General features: G+C 33.0%; 1 protein-coding gene across 1 annotated transcript in view; it reads right to left on the bottom strand.

The window, feature by feature from the left end:
• The window catches only part of LOC137624565 (WSCD family member AGAP003962-like), a 392,441-nt gene extending 384,213 nt beyond the window's left edge, over positions 1 to 8,228 (bottom strand). Inside the window, exon 1 of the mRNA XM_068355501.1 lies at positions 7,900 to 8,228. The gene's annotated coding sequence lies outside the window, so the exon portion shown is untranslated. The remainder of the gene's footprint in view (positions 1 to 7,899) is intronic.
• Between the last annotated feature and the right edge of the window lie 6,772 nt (positions 8,229 to 15,000).

Here is a 15,000-nt window from a genome sequence, read left to right as displayed (position 1 = left end):
AAACAATAGAAAACACAAAATTGATAAACAATAGAATCTACCACACACACAACCAGACAAACCCCGTCCTCTTGGAGGAGAGAGAGAGAGAGAGAGAGAGGAGAGAGAGAGAGAGGAGAGAGAGAGAGATGTAAATGGAAAAAATATTGAGGAACAATTTGACAACAAATAAAAAAAAGGAAATTATTTAACTATGAATACATTACGAGAGAGAGAGAGAGAGAGAGTGAGAGAGAGAGAGAGATGAGAGAGAGAGAGAGAGAGAATATTAAACCCATCAAAGCTAATTGTCTTACTTGAGGAAACCCTGATTTCTTTAAAGCTTTTACCAGCTATACTGTTTATGTATACAATAATATTACGTAGGCTGCAAAAAATAGCTTTGGGTTCATAGGCATATTTCTTTTGGTATTAAACGCGCAATATTCAAATATCTAACATAGGCCTAAGCTTCTACGAACTCCAAATTTCACGAATCAACTAAAATTTCTAAGACGATGAAAAAAAAATAACTTTTACATTGAAGACCAGGCCTACATGGCTGAGGACTATGAAGCGCGGAGTAGGAGATGATGAATGGAAAAGTATTGAATTAAAAGCTCAAGATAGAGACGACTGGCGAAATCTAACCGAGGCCCTTTGCGTAAATAGGCCTAGGCGTAGGAGGAGATGATGATGATAAAAGAACGAGTGGATTGGGGAAGTGACCTATACTTTAGTTTAAAGGTTTAAAGGCAACTCATGAATATATATATATATACATATATATATATATATATATATATATATATATATATATATATATATATATATATATATATATATATATATATATATATATATAGTACAACAGCAAATACACCCGTTTCTAGTCCACTGCAGGACAAAGGCCTCAGACATGTCTTTATTCATGCCTCGGGTTTGGCCAGTTTCATCACCATGCAGATTGGTGATGGCGAGAGATTTTTGTCTGATCACTCGCAGCAAACCAACCTAGTTTGGGTGGCCCTGACTACGACAGCTTTGCTGATCAGGGCGATACACAAACTATTTCACCGCGTTAAGGTATCACCACTCAGAAAGGGGTGTATATATATATATATATATATATATATATATATATATATATATATATATATATCAAAGTACTCGGCGAGAGAGAAATAAGTAACCGCACCATTCAGTAAATTGCCCCAATTACTAATATGATTTTATAATCTGGAGACCTAAAAATTAAAGGCATATCAATTCAAACATTATTACGACAGAATTATCTATTAAAAAAAAATAATAATAATAAACTCTGATTATCCTATCTAGTCCTATGAAGTTTCGAAAAATAAATATGGTTATTGATAATCAGTTTCCCATTATATATATATATATATATATATATATATATATATATATATATATATATAATAATATATATAGTATATATATAATATATATATATATATACTATATATACACTATATGCCTAAAATAAATATGGTTATTGATAAACCCTTTCCATTCATATATATAATATATATATATATATATATAATATTATAATATATATATATATATATATATATATATATATAATAGGCCTATATATTTTATGCATTCCTGCGAAGCAAAGTTGCCGAGTCTATCTGAACCAAGGTCTATAAAATCTATAGACCTTTATCTGAGCAGTAACAATAGGACTAGATTTAATAAATTTGGAAAATATAAGCCAGCCCTTAACCCTGCAAAACATACATCATCCATGTATAACTGATGGAAAACCCACCCATTAACAATAAACTAAAAGTTAGAAGTTGGACACGATAAATGAAAAAGAAAGAGGGAGCTGAGGTAAAGTAGGATAGGCCTATAGAGCAATGATCCTCAAGTAATGCCTACAGCGTGCATGTGAAGTTCACTTACGAAGTTTTTTTGGTTAAATTTCCCTTAGATATAAATCCTTCATAATATCTACTAAAATGCTAACACTTCCCATCATATGAAACCTCAGCCAAAGGCACTATAGTCCAGACTTTATAGTGAAACTAGACCAAGGGGTGAATGAAGTTATAAAAATCACTATTTTATAAGTTACATAAAGCGAGATTGATAACATTTTCCGTTGCAAACTTATTTTTTCTCACATTGGCTTTACTTTAAACTTTTGAAATCTAGAATAGCTACTTTTTCCCGTCAAAAAATAACAATAAATGCTACGATTATTCAATACAAAAGATCTTTAAAATACAGTTCTCCAATCAACTGCTATAAACGTTCATTTATCATTCTTATATAAAGGATGAAGTGTCTAAGGAGTATGGCTGGTGTACCTCGAGTAGATAGGGTTAGGAACGAAGTGGTGAGAGTGAGAACGGGTGTAAGAAATGAGTTAGCAGCTAGAGTGGATATGAATGTGTTGAGGTGGTTTGGCCATGTTGAGAGAATGGAAAATGGCTACCTGCCAAAGAAGGTGATGAATGCAAGAGTTGATGGGAGAAGTACAAGAGGAAGGCCAAGATTTGGTTGGATGGATGGAGTGAAGGAAGGCGCTGGTGATAGGAGGATAGATGTGAGAGAGGCAAAAGAGCGTGCTAGAAATAGGAATGAATGGCGAGCAATTGTGACGCTGTTCCCGTAGGCCCTGCTGCTTCCTCCGGTGCCTTAGATGACCGCGGAGGTAGCAGCAGTAGGGGATTCAGCGTTATGAAGCTTCATCTGTGGTGGATAATGTGGGAGGGTGGGCTGTGGCACCCTAGCAGTACCAGCTGAACTCGGTTGAGTCCCCTTGTTAGGCTGGGAGGAACGTAGAGAGTAGAGGTCCCCTTTTTTGTTTTGTTTCATTTGTTGATGTCGGCTACCCCCCAAAATTGGGGGAAGTGCCTTGGTATATGTATGTATGTATATAAAGGATTCTTAACATTCGGCCCTTGTGAGAATTACTTCTATAAACATATTGCCCTAGAGAAAATACTTATAAACTTGTGAGAAATTACATCTACAAACATTTTTCCCTCGTAGAAAATATCTCTAAAAAATTGTCCCCCAGAAAAATACATCTATAAACATCTAACCGTCGTTGAAAATATCAATATTTGACCATCGTAAAATGGAAACATTAACATGTGAAAAAATGTGTACCAGATTTGAGTATTATTATCATTATTACTATTAAATGCTGAGCTACAACCCTAGTTGGAAAAGCAGGATGCTACAAGCCCAGGGGCCCCAACAGGGAAAATAGCCCAGTAAGGAAAGGAAACAAAGAAATAAGGAAAAATAAATTATTTTAGGAATACAGTAGTAACAATATTAAAATAAATATTTCCTTTTAAACTATAAACACTTAACAGAAGAGGAAAAGAAACTAGACAGAAAAGTGTGCCCGAGTGTATATCTATAATTCGAACTTACTTGTTGATTTGATAATTAAAATAATGGCAAAATGCAGAGAAGCAAGGATATGGCATAACGTTAAACTGCGAGCAAATCATACACCAATTATATAAGGTGATTAGACTAATTATATAATTAAAATAACGACAAAATACTCGCCCACGTGGTGTCAAAATGCAAAATTAATTCCAGTAACCAAAACATGTTTTGGCGTTCAATTGTTTTTTTTTATTAAATATAGACGTTGAATATCGGTAACGGTCAGCGTCATTTAAAATGTCTAAAGCCGGATAAATTTCAATGTAATAAAATTTACTGTTGTAACTCTTATATTTTTCATATTTGTTCATTACTTTTTCTTTGTAGTTTATCTATTTCCTTATTTACTTTCCTCACTTGGCTATTTTTCCCTGTTGGAGCCCTGAGGCTTATAGCATTCTGCTTTTCCACATAAGGTTGTAGCTTAGATGATAATAATAATAATAATAATAAGTTACCGGCTTTCGGAAAATCTGGAAAAGGCGGGAAATGTATTTTTTCCCTGTTGGAGCCCTTGGGCTTATACCATCTAGCTTTTCCAACTAGGGTTGTAACTTAGCTAATAACAACAACAATAACAACAACATCAACAATAATAATAATAATAATAATAATAATAATACGAGTGAATTTCCGTTAAAAGTTGAAAAAAAAATCAACTGAAATAGGAGAACCACAAGTAGGCCTAAGCTCACTCTAGCCCCCAACTCCAATTACCAGATCACATGGGCACAATTCCAAGTTTCTTTTAAACCTCTAAATACAACTAAACAGTAGTCATGAAATGCTACCATTTAAAAGAAAAAAAATACTTAATACTTATTAATATGCTTATATCATTAAATAAAATGCTTTAATACACAGTTATGTAAATATGAAAATGTTTTAAATCACTCTATTCCATACAGAAAGTATGTATTACATAAGAAATGTTTTACTCTTAAGCTTATAAGGAAGTAGGCCTACATAGGCTAAACTATGAATCTGGAAGGCAATGCGTAAACACTTACCATGGAACCGCTAAATATTCATTCATGTTTCTTAAAGTTTTCAATATCAGCACTCACATAGGTCTAAATTATTCCTTTTAAGCAAAGATATCTCCCGTTTTTTCCAGATATGGCCAAGAAGCCGGTATAACATATAGGCCTATAACACATTTTAAGCCCAGCTTATGTTAATACTGATAAGTGACGATTATAAATGATTTATTTAGTACTAATTGATCATAGTTCATTTGTAATGGTATAGGAATGTACTGTAGTTGGTTGTAAAGGCACCGGAATGTTTTTCCCGCGCAAACAAAGGTGCCGAACTATTAGCTGTGACAGGTTACATCTGCCACCATAAACGTTAACCCCCAAACTAATTTGTTTACCTTGAAGTTTTTGCGCTATTTTGTTACTCTCTCTCTCTCTCTCTCTCTCTCCTCTCTCTCTCTCTCTCTCTCTCTCTCTCTCTCTCTCTCTCTCACATCAGGATGCTATACTGTAAGCCAAAGGGCCACAACAGGGAAAAATAACCCAGTGAGGAAAGGAAAAAAATGAAATAAACTGCAAGAGAAGTAGTGAACTGTTAAAATAACACATCCCGTATATATATATATATATATATATATATATATAATATATATATATATATAATATATATATATATATATATATATATATATATATATATATATAAATATATATATATATATTATTATTATTATTATTATTATTACTTACTAAGCTACAACCCTAGTTGGAAAAGCAGTATGCTATAAGCCCAGGGGCTCCAACAGGGAAAAATAGCTCAGTGCGGAAAGGAAAAAAGGAAAATAAAATATTCTAAGAAGAGTAACAACAATAAATATCTCCTATATAAACTATAAAAACTTTAACAAAACAAGAGGAAGAGAATAAGATAGGAGAGTGTGCTCGATTGTACCCTCAAGCAAGAGAACTCTAACCCCAAGACAGTGAAAGGCCATGGTACAGAGGCTATGGCACTACCCAAGACTAGAGAACAGTGGTTTGATTTTGGAGTGTCCTTCTCCTAGAAGAGCTGCTTACCATAGCTAAAGAGTCTCTTCTACCCTTACCAAGAGGAAAGTGGCACTGAACAATTACAGTGCAGTAACCCCTTGGGTGATGAAGAATTGTGTGGTAATCTGTGTTGTCAGGTGTATGAGGATAGAGGAGAATATGTAAAGAATATGCCAGACTATTCAGTGTGTATGTAGGCAAAGGGAAAATGAACCGTAACCAGAGAGGAGGATCCAATGTAGTACTGTCTGGCCAGTCAAAAGACCCCATAACTCTCTAGCGGTAGTATCTCAACGGGTGGCTGGTGCCCTGGCCAACCAACTACCTAAGAATATATATATATATATATATATATATATATATATATATATATATATATATATATATATATATATATATATATATATATATATATATATACGTCTCTCTCTCTCTCTCTCTCTCTCTCTCTCTCTCTCTCTCTCCCTCACCAACTCTACAGCAATTACCTCATGTTTGAAATGACCACTACCAGCCTAGCACCGACCAGTTCAATACTACTAAATAACATTGTGTGTATACGTATGTATGTAGCTGTGAACAGAACCGCGCACAAGCTTCAAGGTAAACAAATTTGTTATCAACGTTTATGGCAGATGAAACCTGTCACTGCACACACACACACACACACACAAACACACACGAGAGAGAGAGAGAGAGAGAGAGAGAGAGAGAGAGAGAGAGAGAGAGAGAGAGAGAGAGAGAGAGAGAGAGAGGACACTGTTTGCGCGGGAAAAAGTCCTTCCCATGAGTTCCCAACTTACAGCCGATACATTACAACCTATTACAAATTAACGATTATCAATTTGTAATAGAGAATTCATTTGTTGTCTCCATGTATCAGTTTAAGGATTAGCTAGTCTTAAAGGGTTCTCTTGCTTGAGGGTACACTCGAGCATGCTATTCTATCTTGTTTCTCTTCTTGTTTTTGTTTTAAGATTTTATAGTTTATTTAAGAAAGATCCAATTTAATGTCGTTGTTGTTCTTAAAATATTCTATTTTGATTGTTCATTACTTCTCTTGTATTCTATTTCCTTGCTTCCTCTCCTCTTTGGGCTATTTTTCCCGGTTGAAGCCCTTAGGCTTATAGCATCCTGCTTTTTCAACTAGGGTTGTAGCTTAGCTAGTAGTAGTAGTAATGATAATAATATAGGATACCGGCTTTCAGCCATATCTGTTAAAGGCGGAAATATTTTGTCTAATAAGAATATTTCGACCTAATTGAGTGCTGATATCGAAAAAAACAATCTAGAAAACTAAAAAACACAAACAACCTACAGCTAATAAAAACAAAATCTAGAAAACTAATAACACAAGCAACCTAGAAAACTAAAAAAAAAAAACAAGGAACCTATAAAACTGAAAAAGCAAAATCTAAAAAACTAAAAAACATAACCAACCTATAATACTAAACATACAATCTAGAAAATTTTAAAGAAGAAACAATCTATAAAACTAAAAAAACAAAATCTAGACAACTAAAAAACACAAACAACCTAAAATACTAAAAAAATACAATCTAGAAAATTTTAAAGAAGAAACAATCTATAAAACTAAAAAAACAAAATCTAGAAAACTAAAAACACAAACAACCTACAGCTAATAAAAACAAAATCTAGAAAACTAAAAAACACAAACAACCTACAGCTAATAAAAACAAAATCTAGAAAACTAAAAACACAAACAACCTACAGCTAATAAAAACAAAATCTATAAAACTAAAAAACACAAACAACCTACAGCTAATAAAACAAAATCTAGAAAACTAAAAAACACAAACAACCTAAAATACTAAAAAAAATACAATCTAGAAATTTTTAAAGAAGAAACAATCTAGAAAACTAAAAAAAAACAAAATCTAGAAAACTAAAAAACACAAACAACCTAGAATAATAAAATACAATCTAGAATATTTTAAAGAAGAAACAATCTATAAAACTAAAAAAACAAAATCTAGAAAACTAAAAAACACAAACAACCTAAAATACTAAAAAAATACAATCTAGAAACTTTTAAAGTAGAACAATCTAGAAAACTAAAAAACACAAACAACCCTAAAATACTAGAAATACATGCTAGAAAACTAAAAACACAAACAACCTAAAATACCAAAAATACAATCTAGAAATTTTTAAAAAAGACATGATCTAGAAAACTAAAAAACACAAACAACCTAAAATACTAAAAATACAATCTGGAAAATTTTAAAGAAGAAACAATCTAGAAAACTAAGAAAAACAAAATCTAGAAAACCAAAAAAACACCAACAACCTTAAATACTAAAATACAATCTAGAAAACAAGCAATATACCACCAGCAGCTACCAGCCACCTAAGCTCAGAGCAACAAGAAAAAAAAAGCTAGAGGATGTTACCATAGAAACGAGTTGCAGACGCCTCCTACCTGAATTTCACGTGGTCCGAATTCGTGGAAAATGGATCCTAGTGGGAACCCATTATTTCATAATCCAATTAGGTGTTAACTGATAATTAATAATCACGAGTAGAAAATACCCAATTCTTCTTAAAATATCTTATTTTGATTGTTCAATGCTTCTCTTATAGTTTACTTCCTCGTTTCCTTTTCCTCACTGGGCTATTTTTCCCTGTTCAGCGGGAACCCATTATTTCATAATCCAATTACGTGTTAACTGATAATTAATAATCACGAGTAGAAAATACCCAATTCTTCTTAAAATATCTTATTTTGATTGGTCAATGCTCCTCTTATAGTTTACTTCCTAGTTTCCTTTTTCCTCACTGGGCTATTTTCCCCCTGTTGGAGCCTTTGGGTTCATAGCATGTCATTTTCCAGCTATGGTTGTAGCTTAGCTTGTAATAATAATAACAACAATAATCACTTGAGCAGAAATGACCTAATTCTTGTCTGAAATTATTAATTCGATAGCTGGTGAGAGATTGCACTGATGTTAATTTAGATTAATTATACTGATTAATTGAATAGAAGAAGGATCTTCTGCGCAATTATTTAAACAATTACACAATTATTTATAATAATAAAAAATAATGTTGAACTTTTTACACTAACTTTATAGCGTCGGCCATTTCAAACTTGGCAATTTCACAATAATCCTACTGATTTTGCCCAATGTTGTAATCCTGTTTGAATTCCCACCAGTAGGATAAACTAAAGACATAAAACACTTAATAAACGAATAATTAAATAAATTAACAAACACTTAAGACTTCAAATTATGCCAATTTCGTACATAACTAGCTGTTAACGATACTGATCATCTGTTATTTAAAAGCTGGCAACTTACAAACAGATCTATTTTAACGTTAATCTGATATTTTACATTCCTAATACACAACTTTTCGTATATAGTTAATTTCCTTTCCTCACTGGGCTATTTTCCCCCATGTTGACGGACTTCGCCTTTTATATTCCTTATACATAACTCGTATATAGTTAATTTCCTTTCCTCACTGGGCTATTTTCCCCCATGTGGACGCACTTGGGCTTATATATTCCTAATACACAACTTCTCGTATATAGTTAATTTCCTTTCCTCACTAGGCTATTTTCCCCATGTTGACGCACTTGGGCTTTTATATTCCTTATACATAACTTCTCGTATATAGTTAATTTCCTTTCCTCACTAGGCTATTTTCCCCCATGTTGACGCACTTGGGCTTATATATTCCTTATACATAACTTCTCGTATATAGTTAATTTCCTTTCCTCACTAGACTATTTTCCCCCATGTTGACGCACTTGGGCTTTTATAGTCCTTATACATAACTTCTCGTATATAGTTAATTTCCTTTCCTCACTAGACTATTTTCCCCCATGTTGACGCACTTGGGCTTTTATAGTCCTTATACATAACTTCTCGTATATAGTTAATTTCCTTTCCTCACTAGGCTATTTTCCCCCATGTTGACGCACTTGGGCTTATATATTCCTTATACATAACTTCTCGTATATAGTTAATTTCCTTTCCTCACTAGACTATTTTCCCCCATGTTGACGCACTTGGGCTTTTATAGTCCTTATACATAACTTCTCGTATATAGTTAATTTCCTTTCCTCACTAGACTATTTTCCCCCATGTTGACGCACTTGGGCTTTTATAGTCCTTATACATAACTTCTCGTATATAGTTAATTTCCTTTCCTCACTAGGCTATTTTCCCCCATGTTGACGCACTTGGGCTTATATATTCCTTATACATAACTTCTCGTATATAGTTAATTTCCTTTCCTCACTAGACTATTTTCCCCCATGTTGACGCACTTGGGCTTATATATTCCTTATACATAACTTCTCGTATATAGTTAATTTCCTTTCCTCACTAGACTATTTTCCCCCATGTTGACGCACTTGGGCTTTTATAGTCCTTATACATAACTTCTCGTATATAGTTAATTTCCTTTCCTCACTAGGCTATTTTCCCCCATGTTGACGCACTTGGGCTTATATATTCCTTATACATAACTTCTCGTATATAGTTAATTTCCTTTCCTCACTAGACTATTTTCCCCATGTTGACGCACTTGGGCTTTTATAGTCCTTATACATAACTTCTCGTATATAGTTAATTTCCTTTCCTCACTAGGCTATTTTCCCCCCATGTTGACGCACTTGGGCTTATATATTCCTTATACATAACTTCTCGTATATAGTTAATTTCCTTTCCTCACTAGACTATTTTCCCCCATGTTGACGCACTTGGGCTTTTATAGTCCTTATACATAACTTCTCGTAAATAGTTAATTTCCTTTCCTCACTAGGCTATTTTCCCCCATGTTGACGCACTTGGGCTCATAGCATCCTGCTTTTCCAATTAGGGTTGTAGATTGGCTAGTGATAATGCCGGCACTTGAAACACACAAACAAGGAGACGGAGATGAGCGGAGCACGTGTTTACTTCGTCACGGACAAAACGCTACTGGGCAAAGAGACGGACAGAGACTCATATAAAGGTCCAACAGAGAGAGAGAGAGAGAGAGAGAGAGAGAGAGAGAGAGAGAATTAGTAAGGGAATAGACATGAGATATAGGCACACAAAAAGGTAAACAGGGAGAGAATTTAAAAATAGACGAAGAGAGAGAGAGAGAGAGAGAGAGAGAGAGAGAGAGAGAGAGAGGAGAGAGAGAGAGAGAGAATCAGTAAGGGAATAAACAGGATATAGGAGCAAACAAAACAGTAAGCAGAAGGGACAGGTAAAAATAGACGAAGAAATATGAGAGAGAGAGAGAGAGAGAGAGAGAGAGAGAGAGAGAGAGAGAGAGAGAGAGAGAGAGAGAGAGAATCAGTAAGGGAATAAACAGGATATAGGAGCAAACAAAACAGTAAGCGGAGGGGACAGGTAAAAATAGACGGAAGAAATATGAGAGAGAGAGAGAGAGAGAGAGAGAGAGAGAGAGAGAGAGAGAGAGAGAGAGAGAGAGATAATCAGTAAGGGAATAAACAGGATATAGGAGCAAACAAAACAGTAAGCAGAGGGGACAGGTAAAAATAGACGAAGAAATATGAGAGAGAGAGAGAGAGAGAGAGAGAGAGAGAGAGAGAGAGAGAGAGAGAGAGAGGAAGGATGGTGTTTACCCTCACGCTACGATCGATGAAACGGAGGACTGTGGTTGGTTGGTGGTGCTGTAGTCCGGGGCAAAATTTAAAAAATATAAAAAATATAAATATAAAAAATATATATGAGTCCTAATTCCCATTTTTCTCTTTTGACTCGTCATCTGTAAATTATCTGGTTATTATTATTAGCTAAGGCCCTTTGCGTCAATAGGCGTAGGAGGAAATGATGGAGCTACAACCCAAGTTGGAAAAGCAGGATACTATAAACCCAAAGGCGTCAATAGGGAAAAATAGCTCAGTAAGGAAAGAAAACAAAGATATAAATAAACTTCAAGTGAATTAATGAACAATATAGATTAATTCAGAAGAGTAACAACATTACAATATATTTTTCATCCTTTTTTAGCAGGATTTTCTTCCAAACTTCTTGTCCTTGTGAAACAGTGTGTAGCATAGGCCTAGGCCTAGCCTGTTCTGACGGAAACACTAATAGGCATTATAAACATATAAACTGTTGAATGTAAACTCGTAATTTAAAAAAAAAAAAAAACGTTAAATGGAAACTCATAGATTATAATCATGAGTAAACGAAAATAGATATGATAAAAAACGTAATGTGATGAGAAAAGCTCAAAGCCAAATCGAATGGAATTTAGTGTAAAGGTAATATTTGATAAAATGTCCCGTATTATTATTATTAGAGAGAGAGAGAGAGAGAGAGAGAGAGAGAGAGAGAGAGAGAGAGAGAGAGAGAGAGAGAGAGAGAGAGAGAGAGTAACGGTTTATAAGTAGGTTATAGGAGTATACTTTACTCCAATGTGAAGGAGTTGAAGAAAAGGTTTGGGTGAGTCCCATGGTCCCACCCAACTCTCCCAGTTAACTAACTTATAGGCCTATAAACCAAAGCTCTCAACCACTAACTTGAGGGTGCCACTCGGGCACACTGTTCTTTCTAATTTCTCTTCCTCTAGATTATATATGAAAGATTTATTCTACTGTTCTAACTGTTCTTAAAATATTCTTTGATTGTTCGTCACATTTCTTGTATTATATTTATTTCTTTGTTTCTTTTCCTTACTGAGCTATTTTCCCTGTTGGAGCCCTAGGCTTATAGCATCCTGCTCTTCCAACTAGGGTTGTAGCTTAACTAATAATAATAATAATAATAATAATAATAATAATAATAATAATAATAATAATAATAATAATAATAATAATAATAATAATGTGCATTTGTTTGCCTTACACGTGAGATTATCCTCTTAGTGTTATTCCTATCATTATTCTTTCCATAGTTCTTTGAGTTGTAACTAAATTCAGTTTATGTTCTCTAAAGCTTTGTTATAATTATTATTATTATTAGTAGTAGTAGTAGTAGTAGGATATCCCCTTAATGTTATTCCCATCAATATTCTTTCCATAGCTTTTTGAGTTGTAACTAGTTTATGTTCTATAAAGCTTTGTTGTTGTTGTTGTTGTTGTGATTCAGTATGAAAACCACCCATGAAACATTAAGAAATTTTCACGTAAGTTACAGTAGGTCTAAAATACTCACTGGGTTACTATGGTATTCCATCTTCTCAACTCGTGTGTGAAGTTCTCTTACTCAGCAATTGTTAAAAACGAGCTTAAATTGGACCCTTTACGCTCCGTGGACACATAGCTGTGTGACCTTCTCTTAATGGACATAATAGGACATAAATTCTTCGATGAAGACATTCCAAGCTAGCAACTCTGTATTTTGCGCGTTAACTTTCTTGACTAGTTCTATTCTCTTTCATGAGATTATTATTATTATTATTATTATTATCATTATTATTATTATTAGTTAAGCTAATAGGTAAGCAGCTCTTCTAGGAGAAGGACACTCCAAAATCAAACCATTGTTCTCTAGCCTTGGGTAGTGCCATAGCCTCTGTAAAATGGCCTTCCACTGTCTTGGATTAGAGTTCTCTTGCTTGAGGGTACACCATTCTATCTTATTTCTCTTCCTCTTGTTTTGTTAGTTTTTGTAGTTTATATAGGAGATATTTATTTTAATATTCTTAATATGTTTATTTTTTCCTTGTTTCCTTTCTTCGCTGGGATATTTTCCCTGTTGGAGCCCCTGGGGTTATAGCATTCTGCTTTTCCAACTAGGGTTGTAGCTTAGCAATTAATAATATACAGTATATATATATATATATATATATATATATATATATATATATATATATATATATATATATATATATATATATATATATATTTATATATATATATATATATATATATATATATATATATATATATATATATATATATATATATATATATATATATATATATATAATAGGATCAAGAACATGACACAGGTACTGAGAAAAGTGTCTCGAAATGAAGAACAAAGACACTCGATTAATACCTGTTCTGAACTTCTGATTTAGATGAACAGATATATTATAACTTCTTTTATTCTAATTAAAAGCTCTCAATTTCAGTAACTGAAATACTGAATGTATGTTATAAACACCAAAGTTTGTCTATAAGCATTGAATCATTGAATGCTATACTTTAAATTATTGGTTTGTACTTATGATATATATTATATAGCACTATGTACTTATGATATATATTATATAGCACTATGTACTTATGATATATATTATATAGCACTATGTACTTATGATATATATTATATAGCACTAGCTCTGCTGAGCTTAGCACTTTAAAAATGGAAACCGAGAGAAATTTTACTTAGGACTTAAACTACAAGAGCTAGCAGGCTTCGAGCTTCCACTTATTCAATACCATTTCTTGGTACACAACTCTTTTATATAAATTTTCTACTAAAAATTAAAGCAATCTTTCAAAACTTAAATACTTTGTTTTGAAAATCTCAATATCTTATTGATTAAATTTAGACTTTACTTAAAAAAAGAAAAATAGATTTTTAAAAGTAATAAATATAAGCAAATATTGCGTTTTCCCGGCAACAGTCGTCAGCCATAGGTTCCACAGGGTTGCCAGATTTTCTAAATGGGAAAAGGCCAATTTATAATCAACCACAGCTTTAAAAGGCCAATTCATTATTAGAAAAAGGCCAGAAATATAGTATTCAAAGCCCACATTTTATTTCATGATATTACTAAAGGCCAACTAATTTGAAAAAAGGATAATTTTGAGATTTTTTGGCCTGAAAAAAGGCCAAACTGGCAACCCTGGTTCCACATCCGTGTCTGGGAACCTTCATAATTTAGTCTTTGCTAATATATCCGTACGGTATTTTCCTTATATATATATATATATATATATATATATATATATATATATATATATATATATATATATATATATATATATATATATATATATATATATATATATGAGTAAAAAACAGAAAAAAATAAGCAATTTTAATATTTTCAGCGATATTTTGTGTAATGAAAATTTGATTGACTATTTTTTTAAATGTTTGATGAAATTAACAATAAAATAGACTGTGGCTATTTTTTAAAACAAATTTATTAAATTGAATACTGAGAAGTCTCTCTCTCTCTCTCTCTCTCTCTCTCTCTCTCTCTCTCTCTCTCTCTCTCTCTCTCTCTCTCTCTCTCAAACTCTTACTGTTACCTTGAATATGATATCCTTTAATATACATTGCATGAAACTTACGAGAGGAGGGACAGTGACATTGTCCTATCAAGCAGGACAATGCCCTAGAGGCTGACCATATATACATATGATCAGTGCCCAAGCCCCTCTCCACCCAAGCTAGGACCAAGGAGGGCCTGGCAATGGCTGCTAATGATACTTACATTACTGTCACTAGAAATTAGTTTCTGATTAAAGTGTGTTTTATGCTTTTCTATAAAAATAATCTCGTTGGTTATTATATGTAATTTAGAGTACTTTTTTGGTTTTATACCTGCTAGAAAAGTCACGTTAAATAGTTTACTAAGAATTACTTTC

The sequence above is a fragment of the Palaemon carinicauda genome, chromosome 2, assembly GCF_036898095.1.
Source record: "Palaemon carinicauda isolate YSFRI2023 chromosome 2, ASM3689809v2, whole genome shotgun sequence".
In the NCBI taxonomy this organism is placed as follows: Eukaryota; Metazoa; Arthropoda; class Malacostraca; order Decapoda; family Palaemonidae; genus Palaemon; species Palaemon carinicauda.
The sequence above is the reverse complement of the archived record's forward strand: the minus strand, read 5'-3'. Positions and strand labels throughout refer to the sequence as shown.